The sequence below is a fragment of the Sinocyclocheilus grahami genome, unplaced genomic scaffold (assembly GCF_001515645.1).
Source record: "Sinocyclocheilus grahami isolate Dianchi unplaced genomic scaffold, SAMN03320097.WGS_v1.1 scaffold344.1, whole genome shotgun sequence".
Lineage (NCBI taxonomy): Eukaryota > Metazoa > Chordata > Actinopteri > Cypriniformes > Cyprinidae > Sinocyclocheilus > Sinocyclocheilus grahami.
Genome location: NW_015505523.1, coordinates 1,481,364 through 1,509,345, shown reverse-complemented (window position 1 = coordinate 1,509,345; position 27,982 = coordinate 1,481,364). Strand labels below are relative to the sequence as shown.

The window sequence follows — 27,982 nt, the reverse complement described above, 5'->3', positions numbered from 1 at the left end:
TTCACACCGGGAGAGACCCAGACAAGGGGAAAACAAGCTTAACTGCTCAGGATTCAAGGTAAACATCTCACATCCCCTCTGGATTTAAGGCAAAACTGGCAGTTTTTGTTCTGAGGTGTCCCTGTGAATAGTGCTAGATAAACAAATGTGGCTGGTTAATGAAAGGAAACTCTATTCATTCTTCCCAGAGTGGGATCTGAGTGGATGTGGATAAGAATCATGGCTTGGACTCTGATACAGTCCAAGATATTAGTCAAATAGACGACAATTTTATCTAAAATAATAGTACAATACCACCTAGAACAGCCTAGTTTAAATAGCAGGTTCAACCTTGATTAAAGTCCAGTTTATTAAAGGGGTCATAAGATGCAATTTAAATTTTTCCTTTCTCTTTGGGGTGTTACAAGCTCTTTGTGCATAAAGAAGATCTGTAAAGTTACAAAGACTAAAGTCTCAAATCCAAATATTCATTAAAAAAGTTCAGAGTCAGCCACACCTACCTAAAACGGCTCGTTCTAACCCGCCCCCACATATCTACCTCACCATGTGGGAAGATTTGCATAACGCCGCCCAAATGTTCATGCAAAGAAAGAAGGTGTAACTTTTATTCTCACTGTAGTATTGTTGATGCTGCAGCCATGTCGTGAAGAGCTATGTGTTTCGTTGTGAAAGCGAAACTTGTTTGGTCTTACAAAAGAGGACGATATCCGCTTCGTCATGCCTAGAGCTGATCTGTGCTGGTCGCTGAGGGAATACATCAACTTTCACCGTGGACAAAGCGGAGTCCAGCCCAGGGCAACATGTGGTTGCCGCTCGTTCGTCGCATCTATATTAAATGAAAGCAAAACAACTCAAGTAGATAAAGTCACAATGGAACGTTTAGGCATCCGTAATTTTGCACATTTTAATTAGTTAATTTAAATGAACCTGGTAGTGAGCACATCCCTTTTCAGCCAAATAAATCAATATCCATACTAAAATGGCTGTAGTTCATTAACTGATTGGACTGTTTTTAAAGGAGACACTGGGGAGTTTGTTATCCAAAATTCTGAATAAATTAAGAACAGAGAGCAAAATAGCAGAAAAGTTCAAATTTACTGAAAAAAGCACGATTTATTTGCATTAAATACATATATATTTTTAAGCTACATAAAACAGTGAATATAATAAAGCAAGAATATAAGACCTTTCTAATGAAGAAACAAACAAAAAAATTATTTAATACAACATATATGTTATACTATTAGCCAATAACCAGCATGGTTCCAAAATAGTCTGCATTCCTGTTAGAAAGTAGTGACAGATGTAAATAAACTTTGGACTAGAAAGTGAGATCTTGCACTCCAACAGGTTAAAAAATAAATTAAACACAAACTATAATAATTTCTGGAAAAGTAAAGCTACTGCATAAAAATAACACCGGTTCATTGCAAAACAGTCCCAAACTTCATTGAAGATTTGAAGCACGGCGTAAATATTAGTAAATGAGGGAAAATTTGACAGGAACACTCTCTCTCTCTCTCATCTGAATGGTGAAAGTAGTAAAAAAGCATTACAATCGGTTTCTTGTTGATGCACCTGCAGAGGTGCAATTTAACCAGGAGGCCTCGGCTCTGCAGGAAGGCTGAGGAGGAGTGGGGAGGTAATGAGCTCGGTGCAATTCTCTCATTATCACCATGTCTGTTCTCCCATCTCCATCCTCGCATGCTAAACTGTCTCACCCATCAATCATCTTTATGGTCTATGGGGGGATTCATTAGGCCTGTTATACTTGCAGATGGAGTCAAAGATGAGATCCCCCCACATTCAGATGAAGTTTTGGGAGGGCAGAGGGGAGAAAAACCGGTTATTTTGACACATGAAACATATGCCTAAACATCTACTTAACTGCTGTGGCTGCTGGAGAGGAAGTGCAGATGCACAAGACCTGTAAATAACAAATACTATTAGACATCCTGGTGATTTGGAGACATTTAATAGGTATGTTAAAGCTAAATATTTTCTCATCTCTAATTTAAAGTAACTCATTGTACAGAAAGCTACATACTGTAGGCTCTGGAGTCATCTAGCAGTTTTAAATAGTACATGGTTTTGCATTTGCATTTAATTTCTTCTCAAGGCCAGTTTCACACCTAGGTAATAGTTGGAGGCAGATAGAATAGAAAAAAAGCTTGCGGTAGCATTTAATATACATTTGAGAGGAAGGAACTTCAAAATGTATGATTAACTCTGAACCAGGATCAGTAGAAAGAATCCTGCAGGTCTGAAACAAAGAGAATCCACTGAGTCATGTGGAGGCAGAGCAGCTGTGTCACTGAACTATCTTTGCTCAGGTTCCCACGCCATCCCTTGAACCAGACCCCCAAATCCCCCTGCTGGCCGCTACTTCAACTGAACTCAAACTGTGCAAGGTTTGATTTTGAATTTGTAAGAAATGATTGAATAACCGATTTAGAATGGTAGGGTGTTCTATGTGCTTTGGTGTGGTTGCTTGTAAGTCTGACATAAAAAAATAATAGTATGAAACATCTATTTTTTTTAATGGAACAATTTATCAACACTTCAGACAAAAAAAAATTTAAAAAGTGTTTGCGTGTGTTTTTCGTTGTATCCTATTTGATACATCAGGCTCATATTTGAGGAGGTAAAAAAAAACTTTATTCGAAATAATTTTCTTCGAAAGCCCAAACTGAGCAAAAATATGCAATTTGGTGCAGTTGTTGATATTTATAGGGCCAAAAATTTTAGATAAAATTCTGATAGCTTGTAATGTAAATCAATGAGATCTTTATGACAGTTACAGGAGACTACATACAAAAAATACATAAACTGTAAATATCAATTGTCACGCTATATCGCACAGTAATATGTCTTAGTAAGTTTGTATTTAAATGCTTAGTTTTATGATCAAATCACTGTAGTTTAGGGCTGTCAAAAAAAAATTGAATTTCGAATATTCGACAAATTTAAAATACAAATCCACATTCAAATGCAAAAACGTTGCATTCGAATTTTAGGTGTGCGTCAGGCAGCCTTATCTGTGGCACAAAAGATGCAATGATGTAGGTGTCATTGCATTTTAATGCTTTTTTTAGTCTATACAGTTGAACCCACTAGATGCGGCGGTGCTACGTTGTTCATTCAAAATATTGTGGAAAAAGAGAACATCAGTGCGGAGAAGATCTTGTTTACATACGCATATTTATCACATTTTCTAGAGGGACATCTATCACCGTTGCACTCGCGTCTCGCACAAGAGAGCCGCATCAGAGATTGTCTTAATATTGGGAGATGGGAAGGTATTACTTACTATTGGAGAAAGTGTAACGGCTAACTTGGGCCTTAATAACCAATCACATTACAGCCTTGACGTCATAGAATTTCAGTCAGAGTTGTACGACACTCAGTTGCCGTTTACGGATACCATAGGAATAAATGAGAAGCGCCATATGCTGAATCCCACCTGTCGCAAAAAGTCAGTGACTTCTCTTATAAAACAGCATTTTTTTTGTGGTAAACTCTAAAAATAGTTCAATCTAAAAGTATTGTTTAGTGTAAAACATGTTGAAGATTAGCACATAGGCTGTCGATTCATTAAACGATGAACTGTTTATTCAGTGTAGTGAAGCCTCTCCTCCATTGACATCCATTAAAAAAAACGGTGTCTGGTTCTCCTTTCTGTTAGCATTAGCCATTACGCTTTTTTGGCTAATGGTTGCAGGCTTGCCTTTTAGTGGCTTTGGCCACATGTTTAGCCATGTAAAATTAATGTATGTTCAACTTTTAAAAAAGTTCTCAAGACTTTATGGCGGTTTTTCTCCATCCCACTGCATCTCATCCTTTTAAATGACAAAGTACTCTATGTGATTAGTCCTTTGTATTAAACTATACATGCATGCATACATGATGCTGTTTTGTTTCTGATTGTTTAAGCAACTTAATTATATATATGGTTTATAAAAATTATTTTAAACTTTATACACTTTTTTCAAAGACAGTCCTGTTATTTTATTGCTTTGAATAAACGTGCATTAGTAATATTTTGCTCGATGCACCCTCTTGTGGCCTCAGGAGAGAAGCCAAAAGCTTTTTCCCCCTAATAGAAATTATGCCTTTTAAATTCGAATATAATTTGAATATTGATCATATTTAAGTACAACATTTGAATTTAGTTTTTCAGCCATTTTGACAGGCCTACTGTAGTTGGGGGCAAACCACATAATGTAATGCAATACAACTAATTTGAGAGAAATAAAAATAATCATTCCTCAAAAGCCTGATGTATAATATAATACTCACATTTTAACATGGTTTTAAAAATCAGTAAAGATATCACATTAAAAAGACACACGTACTACAACCTGAAAGTGGACCATTTTAGAATTATAATAATAATATATATAATAAAAGGCCTTTTACTTGCTAAAAATACATCAATTACATGACAGAATGCACATAGAAGATTGTGTACAACAGTTTTTTTTTTCATAAAAGTTGATCATATTCGATAATTAAGAGCCCTTAGAAATTAGAGCTGAACGATTAATTGCATTTGCGATAATATTGTGATATAAAAAAATACGATTTTTCAATCGCAGAGGCTGCGATTACACTCGGTCACGTGACAGGCGAGAGTAAAGAGGTGTGTTCGACTTGAAGACAGATCGGTGTATGACATCAAAGTACGGCGAGAGAAAGCATAAGGAGACGTCCGCGCTCTCTTATAGCTCTCGCGGTACTTTGATGACACACCGATCGGTCTAAGCAGTGCTGCTTCAAGTCGAACACATCTAAGCAGTCTTCAGAGGAAGCATCAAGTTGGCAACTACAGTGTTGCCAAGTCCGCGATTTGGGGAACCCCTCCAAAAGACGTGTATTTTACCCACTGGAATGCGATTTTTACCGGTGGAACCCCCCCGAAACGCGATTGGGCTAGTTTTGAGTAGCAATTAGCCGGGTTTTGTTGTGAAAACTTGGCAACCCTGGCATGCTAATGTTACAAGCGGAAATATTTGAAAGCGTATAATGAACGTACTTCAAACGTACTCCATCAGCAGAAAAAGAAAAGAAATAAAACAGTAAACAGCCAAAGGACGTAACTTAGAATGGGAGATGGACTGGTTTGAGAAAGGGAAGAGAAAAGCCATAGATGAAGTCGCACAGACCCAGGCAGGTGCTGGTCATTCAAAAACTAAATGCAGAAAATATTACGAGGCATATCTTGCTCTCGGCTTCACTCACCGTGTCTATACCGGACGCTACTGTTGTCGTGCTGCGCCGCAACAGCTTTACTGTACACTGGACGCAACAAAGCGACCATTGTAAATAATTTTAACTTTGTGTCAGTACGTCATAAATGGAACAAGGCATCAGTTTAATGTCGAGTTTTGTCGTGTCGCGTCGCGCTGCATCCAGTGTAGACAGCGTCACTGATTATAATGGGTTGGGTTCTAGTACTGTATTTTGCCGCTCGCGTCTGGTGTAGACACTGTGTTTAATGTCGTTGGTGAGGAGGAAAGCCTGTGTGTGTCCTATGCCTTAGCGGACAGCATGAAACCCACAAAAAAATTAAATAACAGAGAATAATAAAAATGACAGTTATTCTCTCTATGCTATTTTTCAATGTTTCAAGTGTTGCATGTGTTTTTTTTCCATGTAGGTTTTTTAAATTTAAAAAAGCATTAATTTTTCATAATGTTTAGTGAAATAATTTGGTAGTCTGAGGTGGGATGGCTATTCGGGAAAGAGGGGGGGGGCAGATTTTAAAATATTTTTAAAGGGGGGCGCGACCAAAAAAGTTTGAGAACCACTGCATGGTCTAAAGTTAACAGACTGTGTTTAGTGCAGTCCACATGTTTACATATGTTTATTACAGTGACATGTTTACATATGTTTATTACAGTGAGTTACCTAAAGTAGTCATGCACCACCTAATTTCATCGTAACATATAGGCCTGGCCTACAGAAAAGAACATTTATGTTTAATCTATCTATTATTGTGTTGGTCATATTATACAATGATTTATAGCTTGTCTTTGATGAATAATACAGAACATAACAAGCTTTAAAAAAATAATCGCATATTAAATCGCAATTAGATTATTTTCCAAAATCGTTCAGCCCTATTAGAAATTAGTAGGCTTGTTTTTTTACGTAAAGGGGTAATTATTTTCAAATATATATATATATATTTTTTTTTTTACTTAGCACAGCCTTGACAAAAAAAGAAACTGAATGTATATTTATTTATTTAACAATAAATTCCAAATAAATAAAGGTTTTCTACCTAAGGACCAGTTAAAATGACAAACATCTAAAATACTGCACAGTATTTTTTTAAAAACAAAATACATTGTATTCAGCTGTGATGGATTTAATTCTGCCGTGGTTAACAATGACAGTGATTGTAGTAGAATAAATCTGCAATGGTCATGTAACCTAATTTTAGGAGCCTTGTCTCAGACAGCCCTGCTCTAATATGATATAACAAGGCTGTCGCTCTAACATTTTGGCTAGCATCTCAAAGACTGTTACGCAACACCATGAGCACACAGAAGCCGCTCCAACTCCAAAGCTACATCTCCACCAGATCCTAAAAATAAATTCATTTCATATTATATATAAAAAAATTCAGGTGCACAGAAACAGAAGGGCAAGAAGGCTGGTCCATTCCCAACCCAATCACTGAGGCATACTCATTTCCTGAGATTTATTTCATGGTGGTAATGAGCATAGTGCTTGTGATCAGAACAGTGCTGAACACAACAAGCTTTACAGTAGGTGGCAGAGATCTGGCCAGCTTTTATATGTGGAAGCTAAATATGGAAACAGGTGGGGTGTTTTCTCCAAAGTGGCAAAAAAAAAAAAAAAAAAGCCTCTAATTGTCATTAAAGAAATAAAACTAAACCTGCATTAAATTAGTAATATAAACCACTATGTAAGGAAAACTTTGATAAGTAATGCCAAAAAAAAGCTAGTAACAAAAACTGTGCATCTTTCTGTATTACTGAAGTTATTATTATTATTATTATTGAAACAATGTAAAATGTTTAAAAACAAATTTGAAAATATGTTGGTGTGACTTGGTATTCAAAAATGTGTGGTTAAAGATATTAAAAATTTGGCCAATTCCAATAAGCTGATCATGTTATGTTCATTTTCACATTACTGCCAAACAGATACTATATTATTTCGTCTAAATAATCAAAAAATAAAAAAAATGGAAGGGCAAAACAAAAATCGTTATTTTAACAGCTGAATAAAATCACTGTGATGTAAGCTGGTAAATCTCCCAAAAATAAAGTTGAAGATACAAAAGCCTTCTGTTTATACCCAACCCCTGACGACTTTGAAGAAGTCTGCAGCTGCCTTTGTTTTTGTTTCGTCTACCTTCACAGAGTCCTTGTTACAAAACAGAACATACGATCATTAGCCAAAAGTCAAAGCAGCAAAGTTCATGGCTGATTGACCCTTTTAGCAGTAGTAATTAATAATGACATTGGGTCTGGCATCTGGACCCTAGAGTCGATTGTGTTTCTAAGTCAATCACTCAGGGCCCCAGTCCTTTCAATCGGCAGCTTGGCTGTCGTCTCCTGGGCTTTCTGCCTGCACTAATGGGCCAACCTTGTAGTCACCAAGTCATAATCCTATCAATAATAAAACAGGAGGTGCATCTGTGAAAGCGCATCCCTCTTCGTCGCCACTTTCCATTTTCTCAAATAAGCTTCTCTGAACCGCCCATCCACCTTGAGCATCCCCCTTTGTCTCTTGTTCTCTCTCACACCCTTCTGAGCCAAAAGAGCTCTTTAATTGTGTGTGAAGGAGCTTGTTGCCAGCTTTGGTTTTATGCAACTTTACTTGAGACATTTTCTGCATGAGGTACCAAAGGAACCGTGGATAGCATCTAGCAACCTTATAAAAATCTGGAGCTCTAAAGGTCATCCATTTTAACAGCCAAAACAAAGACATTTCCAATGTTAATGTGAACAAATAGCCATTAATGAGCACAAGGGCTCTTCAGATCATTTTATACGCATTCTATTCAAATCATACAAAGCAAAACGTAATGATCTTGTAAATGTTTCATGTGTCACTGATCGAATGGTATTATAACACTTGGGTTTTCACAATTGTTAATCTTTGAAAAAAAACATACATAATGTATGATTGTTTTGAGTACATTGTTTTACATTTAAAAATGTTTACATTTGAGTACATTGTTTTACATTTCCCACACACATTTATTTATTTATTTTTATTATTTTTTTTTTTATAGAAAATTCATTAGTAAACTGTCAAGTAGTTCAAAATTTCCAACTGATATACCTGATAAATGTATAGGATTATTTTTAGTATTTTACATTTATATATAATTAAAGCTATATTAATTAAAATAAATTAATCAATAAATTGTCACTTTTTTTATAAGTTAAATAATAAATAAGTTCTTAAGGTCTTCAACAGGGGGTCCATGAACCAAACAGGTTGAATAGTTGATACAAATACAAGATCAATTTCATTATATTTACTATACACAGAGTGCTTAGCAACAGAGCCATCCGTTAAAATGGCATCCACAGCGATGCACACCATCGTGATAGGTGTCCATCAAGCCTTTTTGAAATTCTGGCCAGGTGCCTCAACACAGGTAATGTCTTTCTCTCCATCTATTCTCACAAAGGGTGAGCAATCACACTCTGCGAAGAATAAACATCCCTACCTTTCTCTGTTGCCACTGTTTAGACAGAGAGAGCCTAGGACAAGCACAATGGAAGTCAAATGCCTTTTGTACTCACCGAGACGAAGCACTGTTGCTATCAGCCCTGCCATCCCCATCCCTGGATCTGAGAACACTGGGAGTCATTATAGAACCAAGGGAAGCCTAATAGACTGACTGACAGATATGAACTTTCAAAGACCTAAGGGGCGAGGAAGAAATCAAAAGGATGGCAGAACAATGCAGTTCGCCTGCACGGATTTTGAAGGAGTGCAATCGGATGGAGATCCACAATGCCCAAGCTGTGGAAAAACAGCCTTTATTGCAGACTACACACTGGAACATGGCTGATTTGTTGTGTTAGACTTTGAGAAAGCCATTAACACTTTTCTCAAGAAAGCAAACGGATGGTCAATAGAGCACAGAAGACAAGAAAAAGAAGGAAGAAGAAAGCATATATAACTTTACGATGAGCATGGTAAATTGTACTTATTTTGTCTTCTTTGGGAAACGTGTAAATATTCTAAGTAGCTTCTGAAGGACAGTACTAAATGGGGGGAAAAAATCTTTTTTTTAATCTTTAAAACAATATTTAATATTTTTTCTAAAATATTCAAACAAAAAAATTAATGCATCATCCTCTTGTTCAAAAGTTTTTTATAATATAATTGTATTATTAATGTTATTATTAATAATAATATAATATAATATAATTAGTTGGCCAAACTTAAACAAGAAACCAAAATTATTGTTAAAGTATATCATAAATATTATCAATGGCATTTCTCAAACTGTGATAAGATACTGGTGCACCTTTAGGTAAATTTCCAGAATAAAGAGGGTTTTACTCTACATCAAATAACAATAAAAAAAAAAAAAAATCCAGATTAACTAGTCATCCCCACTAACTGACTACCTGTGTGCTGGATGACTAGTTGACCATCATGACCCATCCCGAGTAATAGAGCTCAGCTAAAACATGACACCAGCAATCTGGCTGAGATTTCGGCTCCAGCAGGTTACCAAGCATGCCGTTCAATTAGCTGGAGAGCACACACTCTTCCGGGCCCAAATGAAAGCAGACTGTGGTGCATTAGGGGCACTTGCTCTCCATCTGTGAGACAGAACAGAGATGCATACGCAGTGATGAGGAAAGGCTCCGGTGGCTGAGTGGGGCCTCTGGTGCCCAGCTTTTACGCTCAGCTGTTTCCATGCTAATTGCCCAACAAACAGAAGGGCTCAAGCCTCGCCCTTGCACACACCAGGGCGCGAAGTGAGGCAGGCGATTTATGGTGCCTGTCTCACTGATGGCACCAGTGTTTGACAGCAGTCCATTAACCACTGCAGAAAGGTCCAAAACTGCTACCACCAACGTTCTCCATTCCCACTGGGGCTCCTCTGAGACAAGGAACACTGTAAATACTACTGACACATGCTAATGAGAACCACTAAAGTTTAAACCGCTAATGTCAGCTTTTCTTCACATTTAGGTCCTGCTCAAGTTGTCGAGAATGAGCTAGCGCTAAAAAAATCAATAGGAATGTGATGTTGGCCTATAATCTCATGTGTACTGTATGTCCAGGAGAGCAAATTGGATTCAGAGAAGTGAAATTTCACCAGGAAAAACGACAATGACTCCCCCCCCACCCCCCAATAATATTTGTAATTTTAATTGAACATAAGATATACCTGTCAGTCACAACACCAGGCCCGTCACAATCGTGTTCATGCAAATCACCAGTGCCGATGCTGCCTAATAGAAAATGACAGATTCTCTGTACCTCTGATAAGCAACATCACAAACAACTCTATAAACTGTGTTCCAAGATCCCTGGAGCACAGTGGCGCTTGATACTATTATGAGGGAGTAATAAACATTAGCACCAGACATGTGGTTAGTCCCGCAGGAGATGAGATAAGGCCATGGACACCAATGTTTAGCAACAGAGACCTCATATTAAATTTATAGGTCATTACTGCAGTTAATAGCAAACAGTAGTGACTCACAGCTACGGCTAAATCTGTGTCCAATGACCTCGTATTCTCAGTTTATAGATTCTAAGAGCTCTAAATTTGGCCAGTTTGATGGCACATACCGTCTGATGCTAGACATTCATCAAACTGAAGAAGTATAAAAAAAGTAAATAAATGAAAGACATTTATAATTTACTGAGCACTTTACTCAGACTTTTCAATATTTAAAATCATATAGTTTAATTTCAGTTGCCAAAAAATTAAAATGTTAAAAAAAGTTTCAACTTCAGAGAGAGACTAACAGATCTATTAGTTTAATGTATTAGTTAATTTTTTTATTTGGATGTAAATGGATTAAATTGGATCAATTTAAAGTGTATTTAAAATGGACTTAAATTAAAATCTAAGAATTTAATGAAAGTTAATGAAAATACATACATATTCTCTTAATAACATGCTACGCTTAATATAGTGCTATATAATAAACCTTATCATGATATTTATATTTCACTCATACCGCCCACCACATCTAGATAACCTTAATAATCAAGGTCTCTTAGCATGCTATGTTCGGTTGAGAAAAAAATATGACTTATGGAAATATTATACATTTTATTATGACTTATGCTGCTAAAAATATAACTACTGCATATGGGCCTGACCATATGCACATAGATTATCTGCTTAATATGTTCTAGAACAGTTGATGCAAGGCATCCATTTTTTTGCCAAGTTAGGGTGTAGTTCATGGATTTGTGTATCTAATGACAAATTGAGTGAAAATTTCTCCTTCAAATGCTTAAATCATTACTTCACTAGGATGGTTTTGACTTAATATGTTTCTAAGCCTGCAGGTGAACCAAAAACTTTTTTTTCACAAGAAAATCAATAAATCAATTTTGTCAGGGCTTCCTGTGTTTTTTTTTTTTTTGCCTGTTTTGCCCAAATCATTTTTTAAATCTGTAGACAGAACAAGGTCCATCTTATCAGAGCAAACAAACAGCGGTCTAAAATGAAACTGAACAGCTGTCCTAGCAAGGGCAACAACCCCACTGCACTGTCCGCATGGCTGTTTTCCTCCATCTGCTTCACGGCACATAATCATAAGACTCTTAACAGGCCTTTTAGTGCTGTTTTGACTGACAGCGCCCTGATTAAAACAAGCTTGCACATGTTGAGACAACTCCCCAGACCAATTACAAATGACCAGCTTATTATTATAGCTCCCCTTTTTCTTTTTTTTCCCACCAACTTCATCTCCTCAAACAAATTTGGGCCGTATCCCCCTGAGATGTCTGCATATATGCTGGTTGCTTCACTTTCTTTTGAAAACCGCTTCTGAAACCGTATTCCCAAAACATTAATTTGTGTCAGCGTCTGTTTTTGTTATCCGCTGTGTTCTAAATGATTCTCTACGTTTGATCCCTGTGTCCTAATAAAAGTGGATGCTGCCAGACAAATGCTCCTTTAGGGTACTATAAACTGAGAAGTCGATACATCAGGGGAGGTTAAAATTTGCACAAGACGACAGAGATGAAGGAGGGCTTGAGGGAAATAAATGAAGACAGGAGAAACCAGGTCAGACCTGACAGGTCAGAAATAGCCACTGTCCTCCCCAAAGCTGCCGGCGTTTATCACAGAAGACTGGTCAAGACTTCAGAGGGGCGAGTCAAGTAGATTAGCCTAAGAAAAAAATCTCAAGCATATTCATGCCACCGAGCACGTCTGAGAAGGTACATTCGAGCGAAGACGGACGTAAAAGAGGCGCCTGCTGATTCTTCTGCCGGCAGATGTCTTACGACATGAAGACGAGAGATAGAGCTGTCTGGAGCTCCACTGCGCCGCTTGTGTTGCCAAAAGACATGAAACAATGGAGGATATGTTTAATGAATGTTCCCTTTGATATGCTGCTGCTTTGACATCAATAAACGTTTCGACGTCGGTCATCTTGCCATCATCGGAGAAACTCAGAACTGCTGTGTCCAGCGCTATGCTCATTCCACGGTCTGCTAAATCTTTTAAAGAGCACCTCAATCTGGGAAAATTCCAAATTGATAATGACTTAGCATTTTACAGCCTGTTAATATAGAGAAGAGCCATTCATTCTCCCTGTTAAGCCACTAGCCTCACTTCTGAAACGTATTACCCTTTTGAAAGTTTAAAGCCTGTCTGGGTAATAAACGAAAGCACTTAAACATGTTGGGGTCTGTTCGAGCGGCGCAGGAGCATTCGTTTGCACTTTCGAGCAGCAGGGACGTGATGCTGATTTTCAAAATGTAGGCCCTCCAGAAACTTCAAGGCAACCATCGTGTTCAATCTTTGATGTCATCAGAGCATGTTATTTAAGGCACGCTAGTCTGGGGATTCAGTGATGCTATATTTTTACATCGAGTTGGCTAAGTTTGCCGTTATATAACTGCTGCTTGTAACTCAGTGAGGGAGGAATACCATTGAACACCTTGATGAAGGAGACATGGCTGAATATCACAGGTGGCTGGAACCACGGGGGCTGCCCAAATCTCCATTACTGACCCTGCAGTGCAAGGCAGCAGAAGGAAGGATGCAGAGAGGAGCGCAATATGGCTGCTTTATTTTCACCTGGCCACACAGTTTGACCCCTGCCAACGTGTTAGCCCTCAGGAAGAGCTTAAAAATAATTAAGAAGCTAATTCGTGAGATGGATGGCATCCTATAGTGTGGCCATGGAGGACGTGGTCTTACCTATTTCTGCATTTAAAGTAATAGTTCAGCAAAAAAGGACAATATTGTAATCATTTGCTCACCCTCATGTCATTCAGTCATTTACAACACTTTTTTTCTTCTGTGGAGCACAAAAGATATTTCAAAGAATTTCAACTGTTTTTGTAAGTACAATAAAAGTCAGTGGGGTTCTAAATCAGTGGTTCAATCTTTTTGACTTGCAGGTCACCCGTTGAATTATATTGATATATTAACAATAAATTATTAATTTGGCTAAAGAACCACTGTCCTCAACAACATTGGACTCCGTTGATTTTTAATGGACGAAAAAAAATCTCCTTTTGTGTTCCACAGTGTAAATAACAGACCTTTTACTTTAAGTAACTTCCACTTGGTGTGTTCCACTTTAAGCAATTTCTCACATGTTAGGCTACATATCAGCATTCGTGTTCAATAAGATTAGAATGAACTGTTACACAACGTAACGTACAAATAATGGAAAACTTTTTGCTTTTATTAACACTATGTTCAAGATGTTCAACTGATTTTTTCATAAGGGTTTGTTTACAGGTCCCAGTCTGAGAATGTGTCAAGCCTGAAGCTGCATGCCTGTACAAGCACTGAAACCATGTCTACAGTTGAAGAGCATGAAGCTTTTCTCAGATGTTCATCTGGCTGATCTATGGTTAATGCAGCTGCCACAAGCAAAGCTCTTGACTGGCGACCTGCACTCGCCACGCAGTGAAGAGAAGGGTGAGGAATCAGGGTCTTTACATCTCTTGCTGCTGACCGGCATCCTACACACACATACCTTTCACCCACTGTGCACTAGGCATGGGGCGATTACCTGTTTCAAGGTATACCTCGATTTGAAAATTTCACGGTTTCAAAACCGCTAATATTTTCCGTTATACCATTCCTGCGGTATGCACTGTTTTTCATGTCTCCTCAAAGACTGAAAGTGTAGGACTCCCTCAGGTTGAGTGCAGTGTAGAGAGTAACACGACCCTCCTCCTCCTGTTGGTGCAAGCGAGCGGTCAGTTACGTGTTTACTGTGTAGGATGGTCGAACTTAAGGAGCTTCCCCTGGAACGTGATCAGCAACCGGCCGCATTTTGTCTTATTACAAGCAACTCATATCTGTTCTGGACTTGCACAAGCTGCGTTGCAATACAATCGTTTTCCAAAATGTCATTTATGTGAAAATATGAAGTCTGTAAACGCCTGTTAACACAGACCAGAGACGCTGAAGACGGACGCACAGAGAAAAATACTGTAGCAGGCAGATCACTCATTGTTCATGATGCACAAACTATTGGAAGAAAATCCTCAATGTTGATTTGGGTGTTTATATGAATGTGTTTCTGAGGGGAACTGACTGTCTTCAGAAAAGTTTACGTGGTATTTTCTTTTAATCTCGTCTCTGTATAGTTCATATGAAAGCAGTGTTTCAGGGCAGTGCTGCTTTGTTTACAGCAGTAACCAAGGAAACGCTGTATCTGGTGTTCCAGAAGCGCCTCCTGCTGTCAGAGAGTGAATCTGCATCTCATTCAGAGCTTCTGCTGTTTGCTTCGTTCAGGCATGTAGTATAATTTCACAAAGCTAGTCAGAACATTCTGTTTTTGCTTCAAATTGGGTTATTATTCAATCAAATTATGTATATGAAATTATATAACTAAATGATATGAAATGATATACATGATATGAAATATATAACTAAAATTAAATAACTGTAATTACAGATTTAGGTTAAATAAAGATGTCAGTCTTAGGGTGCTTTCACACCTGGCCTGTTGTTTCGGAACCTGGCACGTTTCCCCCCCTTAGCTCGTTCGTTTGGGCATACAGTATGTGAACACTGCAATCGCGCCCGGATCCCCGCCAAAACAATCGGTCCGAGATCGCCTGAACGAGGTGGTCTCAGCTCGATTGAAAACGAACTCTGGAGCGGTTTGGTTGTAGTGAGAAAGCAATCCGATCCAACGGACCAGGCTATATCACAATTTATGATGGGTAATTGCGTAAGTTCCGTGAAAAGCATTAGCTTTGTTGTTTTGCTAATACCTCAAAATGAACCTGTGAATGTCTGTGGGTGAGCACATCTTTGCCATTCAAAAATCAAAGCGCAGTTTTTTATTTTATAATGCCATCTTATTGCTCTTCTTTGTAGGTGCATTTTAAAAATGTTTTCCCAATCAATCCTGGACTCCTGCTCAAAATGATAAATTATTATAACGACAGCTACAAAAAAAAAAAAAAAAACAACAATAAGCCCACAAAGCTGTTATCGTTCGATCCTGACGGATGACATGAGTGACAGCTAAGTGGAATCCCGGAAAATAAACCTTGGAACTTTGACCAATGAGAGAACAGTTTACGCGCGCGTGACTTGTATTAACAAATTTGGTCTGTTTTGAAACTTTGCCGTGTGAAAGCGAACCACACCAAGAATAAAAAGCAACATTGTAATCATTTTAATCCCGATTTCGGAACAAAGCAATCTATCTACAGGTGTGAAAGCACCCTTAATTTTTCTTCTTTTTAGGAAACAAATCAAAGAAAAAATAAACAAATTCTACTGTTCCTAATATTCGGTATGTTGCTAAAAAACTAAATATACTGTGTTCAGCGGAAAAAATATTTTTTTTTACCCAGTCATTTAAAAATAACACATTTTAGAGCTGTAACGACAATACTGTGATACCGTGAAACCATGATATTTTTGCTTAAGGTTATCATACCGGCCCATGCCTACTGTGCACAGGTAGCTGGTTCATTTCAGTCTTGCACACCTTATCTCTCTAAACAGGCCACAAGCTGTGTACCGAAAACACACATACATATATTGTGCACAAACAGCACAAACATGTAAAAATTCTAATTTAAATCAAAACAATTCACGCTGATTTTCTTTTCTCTACTGAAGGCCAGCACTTGTCCATACAATGAAAGTAAATGGTGACCAAGGATGACAAAGTTCCAAAATGACCAAAAAAATACCATAAAGGTCATTAATACAGTACATGCAACTTATTATATTGTGAAGGCATATGAAGCCAACTTCATGAAGGCATATGATAGCTCTGTGCAAAAAACGGACCAAAATGTAATCTTCCTCTATGCTATAGCTCTTAAAGGATAGTTCACCATAAATGGAAATTCTGTTATCATTTAATCCCTTCATGGCATTCCAAACCTGTATGACTGATTTTCTTCTACGGAACACAAAAGATAATATTTTGAAGAATGTTTATATCCACAACATTCTTCAAAATAAGATTTTTTTTTGCTAGTTAAGCTAGTTTGGTTACCATTGACTTCCAATCTATGAAAAAAATAAATGTTTCTCAAACTATTTAAACTATTAAAACTACTATCTACTATTTTACTACTTACTATTCTTTTATGACTAAATTCTTTTATAGGTTTGGAACTACATGAAGGTGAATAAATGATAACAGAATTTGTTTCATCATTTAGGGGTGAAATATCCCTTTAAATCTCATTTGTGTAACTTCGAATTTGTGTTGAATTGAATTTGAGTGAAGATGATCAGTAAAAATCATTACCATTTTCTCTCACACAAATCTGTTGTATGGGTAAGAATACTTGAAATAAAGTGCACGTGTTATATATGTACTATTTTTAAGGTGCTCTGTTCTCTTCAATACAATGAAACTGAAGTTCCAGGATGGCAAAAAGAAGACAGAACAGGGGGCTTATTATCTTTGGATTGTGTTCTATGGAAGAAAGAAAATCATTCCGGTTCAAAAAGTCACAAGACTCACAAACATTATTTTTATCGAACTGTTCCGTTAACATGTATTTAACTGAATTGATCTGCAATGAAAACATCTCAGCTTTTGTGACCCCGCATTCAGACCCCCTGGTAACAGACGCCTAAATTTGTTCCTCATATGCCCAGATTGGTCGTTTTTGAAACACAATGTAAGATAATTTCATTACTATGGCAGCACATAAATAATTTATTTAGTAGAGCTTCAGAATTTGTCTTGTGTCAAAAGGCTCCACTAATTAAAAGAACACTATTATTATCTCATCATTAAATTGACAAAATAAACAGCACTCTTTACACTTTCAAAACTGGATGGCACGTCATTGCGAAAAAACGAAATTACAATGATTAACCTTATATATTTTAAAGCCTCAAACAACTCCCAACTTTTGAGGAATAAAAGCTGATTTCATACTGTCAAACTGAAAATCTCAATCTGAAAGGCAGCAACGTCACCGTCACCTGCTTTGTGAGTCAAGACACGCACTGAACGGTTGGAAAACACCCTCATCGCTCCCTACTGACACTCAAAGGGTTGATTAAAGAAAAAATACACTGAATGACTGTCGAAAGTCTGTTCAATCATGGTTTAATAAGCCATTACATCACATGTATAATGACCATAAAAGAATGCCCCGTGAGCTCAGCAAGAGCACATTACTTCTAGTAAATCTTTGAGGTTTTTTCACAAGAATGCACATAACGTCCCATTGAGGCGCTGTTCAATGGTCTGTAAGACCCAAGGGTCGTCTGGAAAGCCCACACAAAAGCACATTCGCTAGCCTCCTCCAGCACTCCATATTTAAGATACTGAATCCAGCTACAATTCGATAACAAGTACAACATGTTGTAAGTGACCACTAGGGACTCATAATCGGCACAACGACGGCTTTCAGAAAGAAACTCAAGGAGATTAGGGCCTGAACAAACTTCAATGTCACGGCCCCCTGCTAATTCATTTGAACCTGCTTGATGCAACACTTAATCTCTTTATTCTCACCTGGACGGAGGGAACAGCTGACAACAGATGCCCAAAGATGAGCACTCAGGCGTGTCGCAGAGATTGGAAACAAAAGTTTAAAAGAAAACAATTGTGTTACATCCTGTTGCATCAGATGGCAGCGAGGCTCGGTCGGAGTTGCTTTAGAATTCATCATCCCTAAACTACCACCACTTCAAACATCAGAAAAAACAATGTTCCTGCATGATTGATCTTTCTGGCATAAACATTTCTGCACTTTGAAAAAGTAACTGTGTGGCAGGCAGAGAAAAACGGGTGGGAGCAGGCGGGGGTAGCGCTAAGTCACACGACTCGACCGGATTAAAAAGGCTGTGTTCTGAAGGTGCGTCATAAAGAAAGATCTACTCAGAAACCGGGTCAAACTGGAGGACTTGTGTGCAATGACAACGCTTTGTGTGAGAGCGTGAGACGAGCCCTTCCACCCTGAATACTAATGAATGATTTCATGCTTGAAAAACAACAGTAAAAATCTATATCAGTGTTAAATATTGATTTTTCGCAGGAATTGTTTGACCATAATTGAACTCTGTCTATAATTGATCAGTGCTTCGAATGTTGCCAGGTTGAATGTCACAAATCGATTTCCTCTTTTATTAAAAACACACCTGTTTTCTGAGAACACACACATCCATACATACTTTAATAGACTGATTTAAGAAGATGCATTTAACTGATATACTTCGGTAAATATGGAACAATTTATATAGCATTTTCAATATAATGTAATGTAATGTAAAGGGATGAACCGATACCTCTTTTTCCAGAACTAGGCGAGTACCGAAATGTTTTTTTTGGTACTTGCCGATACCGAGTACCGATACCTGCATTGCATTGCATTGCATTGCATTCCTGTGACTCAGTGGTAGAGCATTGCGTTAGCAGCGCAAAAGGTCGTGGGTTCGATTCCCAGGGAACACACATATAGCCTGAATGCACTAAGTCGCTTTGGATAAAAGTGTCTGCTAAATGCATAAATTTTTATTATATATATATAAAAAATTTTTAGACATTATTCCAACTTAAAAACCTAATGATTTGTGAAGATGTAACAGTAAAATTAATGATGATAAGGTCATTAATATAATTATTGGAAGGTAAAGAATTTAAGTGTTGCCATATGCTTGAAATAGGGATAACATAACATAACACAAAACATATCATAACATATGCTCTGGCATTCAAACGATTCTACATAGAATAAATGGTTTGGAGAATGTATATCAGTGTTTCTCCTGCCATTATATTAGGGGGGCGGCCCTAATATAGCCTAATATCTCTATAGCGCCAGATCACAACAGAAGTCATTTAAAGTTACCTTTCCTATAGAACATGTCTATACCTTCTTATTTTATTAAACAAACTAAATAGCTTTATGTTATTTATCTTATTTACACGACGGCATGTCATTTCAGTCTCTACGTTATGGTCGCGCTCTCTGTATCACGCACAGCGGAGTTCCGCCCCGATGCATGCACGCGCACACACACACACACGTGTGCGCACACAAGTGAGCACACTCCCACTCCGACTAGTATTTGTAAATATTAAGCCGCAAAATGACTATTTAAATATGAATTATTCATGTCTCTGTGTCAATGAAAAGCGCAGACGTGCGGTTTTGTTTACCACTTGTACCGTTTAATTTGAGTAAAACTATCCTCATATCATATACACACAGAAATGTAAAGGTATTCACAGCAACCCGTCAAAATAAAAGTTTGGTTTAAATTGAAGGCATTGCGGCAGAAATATTTTACTATTGTTCAGTAGAATGTACGTAATAGGCTGCTGCTACTACTACTACTAAAATTATTAAAACCTTATTTTTAAGGAATAATCATACAATATTTCTTTTAATTGTAATATTAAATTACCTTTATTTTCCAAAAAATAAAATTTGTTTAACTTTCATTACTTAAGAGATAGATTAAATGAATATTGTATGCCTTAAAAATGTAAATACACAACACAGAATTTCTGAGCCAAAAATAATAAGGCTATTGTATGAATAAATTAAACTTGTTTTTACGCTTTCAAATAATTAGACATGCTAAATCAGAATTTGGTAACAATAAAACATAAGGTTGGAAAAAATAAAACATTTCATAGGCCCTAAACATGTAATTTTTGTTAAACTTTTAATAAATTGATGTTAAATTGTTTAAGTTTCATGATTTTAATTCATTAGACATGCTTTTTGATTCATAAAATTAAATGTAACCATTAAAATGGAGTCCAGAAAAAAAAACAGACCCGCCCCCCTAAAACCTAGGGGAAACACTGTATATTATATTATATTATATTATATTATAAAAAATTACAAATTATTACAAATTAAAAATTAGTTATTTGTGAAAATGTAACAGAAAAATTAAAAATGGTGATATAATATAATATATGTTATAGTTCTTGTTTTTTTATATACACATCAAAAAGAAGGTCCCATTACAGTGCAGTAAAGCTTTAAGCACAGATCAGTTTTTGTTTGTTTGTTTATGATTGAGCAGTGAGCATTAAGGTACAATGTGTTAAGATAGTATATGTATCACTGTTATCTAACGCAACACATTTACCCACACCATTAATGCTTTCTCTCTGACAGAAAGAGGAATATATCAATTGTTCCCTATTTAACAAAAATTACAGTATTTTAAATGCATCTTCTCAAAGCAGTCAATTAAAGTGACGGGTTTCAAACCTCAAGATATAAAAGTACTATGCAAGTAAAAGACTCAATCACCTGCACTTATGTGCTCAATCTCAAAACACTCTCATTCAAATCCTTAATTTTAGCCTTTCAATATACTGACCGTTAAAATGTTCCATATGAGCTCAAAGTCTCACAACTCTCATTTAAATAAGGAAAAAAACAAGAGAGATGGAGAGCAAAGAAGAAGAGGAGCAGGAGAGAAAGAGATAAAGCATGCTGTGTCACAAGCGCTGTTTCCTGTCATGTGGCAATGGTTCAGTGTATTTTTAAAACTCTCCTGCCAATGAATCACCTCAGTGGTCATTTCTCAGGGGCATGCACAGGGTCTGCATCCACTGCTTGGACAAGGAACAGAGCCAAATATCGCCATCACTTACCTATAGAGAAAGAGAGAGAGAGAGACATAAATAAATCAGTCTGTTCTTTCATGACTGACATTCTACATACTGCATACATCAAGAGCTACTGGATTACCCTTTGAGTAGAAAAAAACACTTGAACTGATGCTTGCTTAGCAGACAGCTGCATATGGCCGCCATATGCTTCTCAGTACATCAAGACAGCTTGAGCTACTTTGGTCACAAGTTTCAGGTAATTCACACATTTTGAAGAAAACCAAACACATTTTGAGGGTCTATGTTAACATAAACAAATATCTGCCTTGCGTCAATGTGCTTAGGGCAGTTAGCAACCTGTGGTAACATCTGGAGTCCGCTCCAGGAAAGGGCCAGATTGCAATTCACGATTCTTAGAGAGCAAGCCATTGTTGGCACTGTCATTACCTGAGCTAACAAACTGGGAAAACAGAGGCTGTGTGTACCGACAGACCGTTTACTGTTAGCATCCTGATGCTCATATAGACATAAAAACTGTAGCAGACGCTTGAAGCACTCTGGGAAAATTACCACAATGCACATGTTGCATAACCTACACTTTTAATACTTAATAATAACCAAAATGCAACATGCTTTTACTTATCAAACACGTACACAGAAGTCAGAAATTCAGAGTTCCCAATAGGAATTTTTAATGGGAATGCCCCCTCAGGTCGGGTCAATGCATCAACAATAAAGTGAACCCGTAGTAATTAGGGCTGTGTATCACCAGCAAAGTCACGATACGATACGTATCACGATACAGGGCTGCACTGAATTTCATCTCAGCAGAATTGAGAAAAACAGCTGTTTATTAAACACTGCTTACTATATTGCTAAAAAAAAAATTAGAAGAGTTCTAAACTAACGCGCTGTCTTCACTGTATTTAACGCACACACGCTCAAGGCTGATTTATACTCGACGCATCCGCAAGTTCGCTTAGGTGCACGCAGCAAATATGATGTCATCGCGGTGTTGGCGGAAGTTCGCTTTGAGTGCGCGCGACGTCGTTTCGCGTGACGGTGTGCACGACATTTTTTGTAACTTTCCACGCAGCTCCGCTTCCGAAGATGCACAAGTTCAAAGCGACTCTAGCCAAACATGCACGTCTGTGCCAGCATTTGTGTGAAACAGAAGCAGTTTGATGTTAATTTCAGTCACACTCACAGGTCACGCTGCGGCCGCACTCAGACATTCAGGAACAAACTTTTTAGCGCTGCCTCGCAGTTTTATCAACGAAATAGCTTAATCGCTCAAGAGCTACATTATCTTTCTCAACAAGGAGCTGGTAGCATCATTGTTTCTAAAGGAATTAAAGCCACAGCTTCACTGTTAATAGAGAAACGAGGCAAAACGGTGGTAATTCATACATACACAGCCTCTCTCTCTCTCGCTCTCTCTCTGTGTCGTAAATTAACAGTTGATGAATCACACTTTTCTGAGAATAGATTATTGAAGTGGAGATCGCTAAACTGCAAGCTAACTGCTGTTTTCAGAAAGCAAGCGAGTTTATCCACAGTGGACAGAGCGCGTGCACAGGGTTGCCAGGTTGATAAAGATAAGTAACACACTTAGCAGATATTTCCGTATTGCGCAAGTGGGAAGCTCTGTTTCGGGGATTATGTCTCTTTATATCAGGCAACCCAGTTGTGCTCCTCTGCAGCCAGATTAAACCTTGTTGTAGCCTATATATGCCTCTATTCTTTTTTAGAAACCTCGCACTTTTCTACTCAATTTAAAACGTTGTAAAATTTTAAACAAATTAAGCGCGGTCCACTGCTGCACACGTGCCACAATATCGATACAGCTGGCCCTCATATCGTCAAATCTCTCTGACGATACATCGTCGTATCGATATTTTGAACACAGCACTAGTAGTAATATACTGTCTTTTAGCACTTTTATTTGTCTCAGTAAACTCAGTAGTGCACACAGTACTATCCTACCTCTATCTGTGGAGATGATACTTCGCATTATCTGTGAAAAATACTGCCTTTTTATGTGTTTTTATTGACTGGTTTTGCTAACAGTTTAAGTAAATGGAATGCAGCACGACATTCCTCATAGTGGTTCAATTGTAAATGGCATTAACTATTAAAAAAAAAAGTCTATAGACAGGGTGGTCACAAAAGTCATGTGATGCAAGCAGATACAAGAGCCTGTTTCAAAATGGCAATGAAGAGTCAAGCTAATTTTATTCTCAAAGTCTAAAACAATTCCACTATATTTTTTGTTATGATAAACGATTGGCTTGACTTTATGCAGATGAACTTCAATAATCTGTTTCATGAGCCACTCACTGACCATAAAATGGACATCCTTTAAAGTTTCATTATAATCGAAAGGTCAATGAAACCAGAAGACTCAAAAAGCCAACAATGTATTTTTGTTTAAAAAAAATTAAATTACCAGAACTTACATTCTCTCCCGAGTTTGATCAAACTAATACGTCCAATTATTTTTGAGTTCCTCTCTGCTTGCTTACAGCAACGTGGAATTAACTGCTGTAGGAGACTTAAGAATGATAATGACTCAATTATACAACGTGGCGCTAGGCCAAAAGCAAGAGAAAAGAGGTAAGCTGACTGTATACAGAGCTGCTTATCATCACCTCAGCAAGATTCAGAAAACAATGACATATATCAGCAGCTGTGGTTTGGAATAAGATTAAAAAATAAAGAAAAATTCAGGAAGCAAAAATAAATACATGACACACTGTTTTACTACACTTTATTCGTACCGGTTGAGTCTTGGTAGACTCATTCGTTTCCCCGTGTGGCAGCATCATTTATAATTCAGAGAATAAACATTTTCTTAGACTATGGGCTGTAAGCGTGCTACTGACAGATCTGAGCTTGCCGCCAGATGACGAGGCCTTGAGCTCATTTTTGAGCTGTTTCAATGACTTTCACCTCTGCTGACCTACACTGATAAAGAATTACAGAAAACATGTTCATCAGACTTGTGCTGATGTCACTGCGGTCTTCCGTGGCATGTCTTCAAGCTAGTGCATGCCCCCCCAAAAATGCAAAACCTCTTGTTAGCCTCATCATTTTAAATGAGGCTGTCAACTGTGAGGTCTGCTGGTGTGAAGCTTCTAAAACTCCAAATTTCAAATTTGTTATCTTCAGGAAGCCTACTGGTAATTTTAAACATAAAAAGGCAACAAACTTGAGTGTTGTAGAATAGAATAGAATAGAATAGAATAGAATAGAATAGAATAGAATAGGGATGTAACGATATTAACAATATCGTTGTATAGCAATAGCAAAACTGTCTCGATATTATCGTGATCACATGACGATATGAAATGATAGGTCTTGAGGGTAAAAAGTGTAGTTTTTAAAATATATTTAAACTTCTTTTTCTAACATAAAGGGTCTTTAAAGTTGTGTTTTGGGCCATTATGCTTTGGCACGGTATCTGTCAAACGAACTAAAACTGAAAGCACAATATTGCTTACTCCTTTCATCAAGTCTGTTTTCGCTGCGCACTTAAAAAGTGAAGCGCACACATTGTTTTTTTTATTGTTGTTTTTATTGTCATTTTTGCCTTTATTGAAGTGGGAGAAAGAGGGGGGCGGGATCGGGAAAGGTCCTCGAGTTGGGATTGGAACACGGGACACCCGAAGCGCAATGTCACTGTACGTCAGCACACTGCCCACATGGCTATCGGCGCCGACAGAGCACACATTGTTGAGACGATCAGCTCATGATCCAGTGTTTTCCATGCCTCAGAGCGGCTCCACTCTTGTTTATTGCACGTGCTGTGAGTTTAGCGTGCATTTGGGAACAGTGTTGGGAGCAACGCATTACAAAAGTAATAATATTACAGTAGTATATTACTTTTTGCTGTAACGCAGTAATGTAACGCATTTCTAATAAAATTTGGGTAATATTATTACTCGTTACAATCTCAGTAACTTAAGTTACAACAACATATTTTAACTCAAAATTAAATGGTGAATTTACCAACACCGCAAAACATGGTTAAAATAGTTTGTCTATTTCCTGTTGCTGGATTTAAATGGTTGAGATGAACATTTGTGAGATGAACACACTCCTGTTATTTTCAGTTCATCAGAGAAAAGGATAAGAATGTATAGTCAGGTGCAATATGTGCGACACCAAACTCTCAACATGGAGAAATAGCACGAGTAAAACCTGGAAACACCTGGACTGGTGCCACTAACACTAAGCTATCGGAGAGAGCTGCGGGGTCGGAGAAGAGAAAAAGGTGGCGGACGAGCGCAGACAAGCAACAAAAAATAAGTTTAACTAAAAATAAAATCTGTTTTTATTAAATCATAGTGTATATATAAAATGAATGAATATGTGAAATATTTTACTTAAATAGCCTAATTAACAGAAAGGAAAAGACAGAGATATGCTGCTGAGTTTGGTTCATAGGCTATTTGTGTGGTGCGGCGCTCTACGAAAGTCCATGGAAAGGAAATCGAGATGACAGAAATAAAATCTCAATTTTATTGGTGCCTCACGCACACACATAGGCCTACAGCATTGCAAACGTTGCAGCCTGTTCATTATCAGAATAAAACAATCAACCAAAACGTATAGATACACTGGTTAATTTAAATAGTGTATACTGCGTACAATCCGTGCCGTTCAGCCTGAGCGAAAATATGGACACATTTAATGGATTAATGCCGAATGAGAGAGGTAGGCTGCGCGAGAACGCCATTTGATTTCAGTTTCGCATTGAATTAGCCTATTCGTTTTGGCTTGTTTTGCAGCTTATATTTCTCATTCTTGTTTTCTTCTGAAACCGTTCAAAATAGCCTATAGGCTAGGTATTGTGTTTATTGTTTGTACATTATAGCATTTCACTTTACTTACTGGTGTTATTTATTATTATTATGAATGTAATAATGCGGTTTTTGCTTATCTGTGTTTAACCTAAACTACAATGTAACATTAATGTAGACATACATACCGGTATCTAAATATGATTTTATAATTTTATGCTATATAGACCTACCACATTACCCTTTACTGGATGTAGCAATAAACTACATTTTGGCATTTTATAATACTAATGTGGATATTTTGGTGAAAGTAACTCAAAAGTAGTAGAACGCATTACAATTCAGAGACAGTATTATTGTAATGTAACTAATTACTTTCAAAAGACAGTAACTAATAATATATAATGTATTACATTTTGGAAGTAACTTGCCCAACACTGTTTGGGAATGTAACAGCCACCAGTTATGCTTTATTTTCGCAGCAGTTCATTACAGCATTTCACTAGATTTGTAGTGAGACGCATTTTTGTAAGCCTGTTTTCACTGAAGCTGAAGTGTTTCTTCAAAATAAAAGCTCTACTGCCATGTCCGTCAAAATAAAATCTTAAAAGTGCAGTATGAATTGCTGACAGCTAGCGGTTTAAATGCAGTACAAATTTAAAAATATCTTTCGACTGTAGAAATTAGGAATGAAGTTTTCTCTTGACAAGAAGTGCATTTATTCAATCGCAGAATGACTGAGAACAGGAGTGGTTGTGGTCAGTTAAATCATTAAGTTACCAAAAAGGCGATTAAAGCTGCCTTAAATATATTTTTAAGCTGACTTTATATATATATATTTATATATTTTATATAGTCACATTTAAGAACATGTCTCTGAAATGGTTTTCAAAACTGTCCTGGAGCAGCAGATTGAACTCGTCAGCTCATTAATAGAGACTTTAAGACATGAAGTGGGTCAGAAAAGGTAAAAAGAGTTAGTTAGAGAAAATATGATGCGTGTCAGATCCGCGACACGTTCAGCAGCTATTAAAGAAATAACATCCAAAATAACCTAATAACCAACTGCTGTGATGTCTATTAATCAAACGACAAAGAAAAAAAGAGGAAAAAATAACTTTTATAGCTTTAAGGATTCATCTATATTTAATTTAGAATTTAGTGTTTGATTACTTAAATTTTAATTTCTGTATATTTCTGCTGAAGGGCACAGGTAAATATGACATTTATTATAATGGGTTTATGTGAAGATTGTTATAAGTTCACTTAAATTAGAAGTTTTTTTTTTAAGTCTAGTAAATGTTCAAATTGATAGCTCTCAATTATACTGTAATGTTGAATGGCTATAGTCAATGGTTAAATATTAGGAGGGGGGGGCAATTTTATAGAAAAATCACTATTGGTATCATTGATACTGGCCTTCAGTCATAAAAAAAAGATGCCATTAAACAAATATTAAAAATATATACTGTCTTTATGTTGTTTGTACATTAATTTGAAAATTGAATGTGAAATTATTGCAATATAGAAGTATATTTAAAAACTTTAATGTTAGGTTGGAATCAAGATTAATTTCAGAAAAATGTGCGATTAATTAGTAATTTTTTTTAATCGATTGACAGCACTAAATAATAATATAATATAATATAATATAATATAGTTTTGTAGCTAATAACCCAAATTAAAAATCTTAAGGTGATGGGACCAGTAAAATATTGGAAGTCAAGAAACTTAGGTGTTGTAATATGTGCTTGGCTTAAAAACAAAAACAACAACATAATAATAATAATAATAATAATAATATAAATATTCAATATTTTAATATTATAATTAAATACATTATAGCATTTTATAGTACCACAAATTATACTATTCCTAATTAAAAATGTTTTATTTGTAAAAAAAAAAAAAAAAGAAAAAAAAAAA

The 27,982-nt window shown here is 36.8% G+C and overlaps 1 protein-coding gene across 4 annotated transcripts in view; it reads right to left on the bottom strand.

The window, feature by feature from the left end:
- cadm1a (cell adhesion molecule 1a) overlaps positions 1 to 27,982 on the bottom strand; it is a 319,703-nt gene that overhangs the window by 225,973 nt on the left and 65,748 nt on the right. The window lies entirely within an intron of this gene.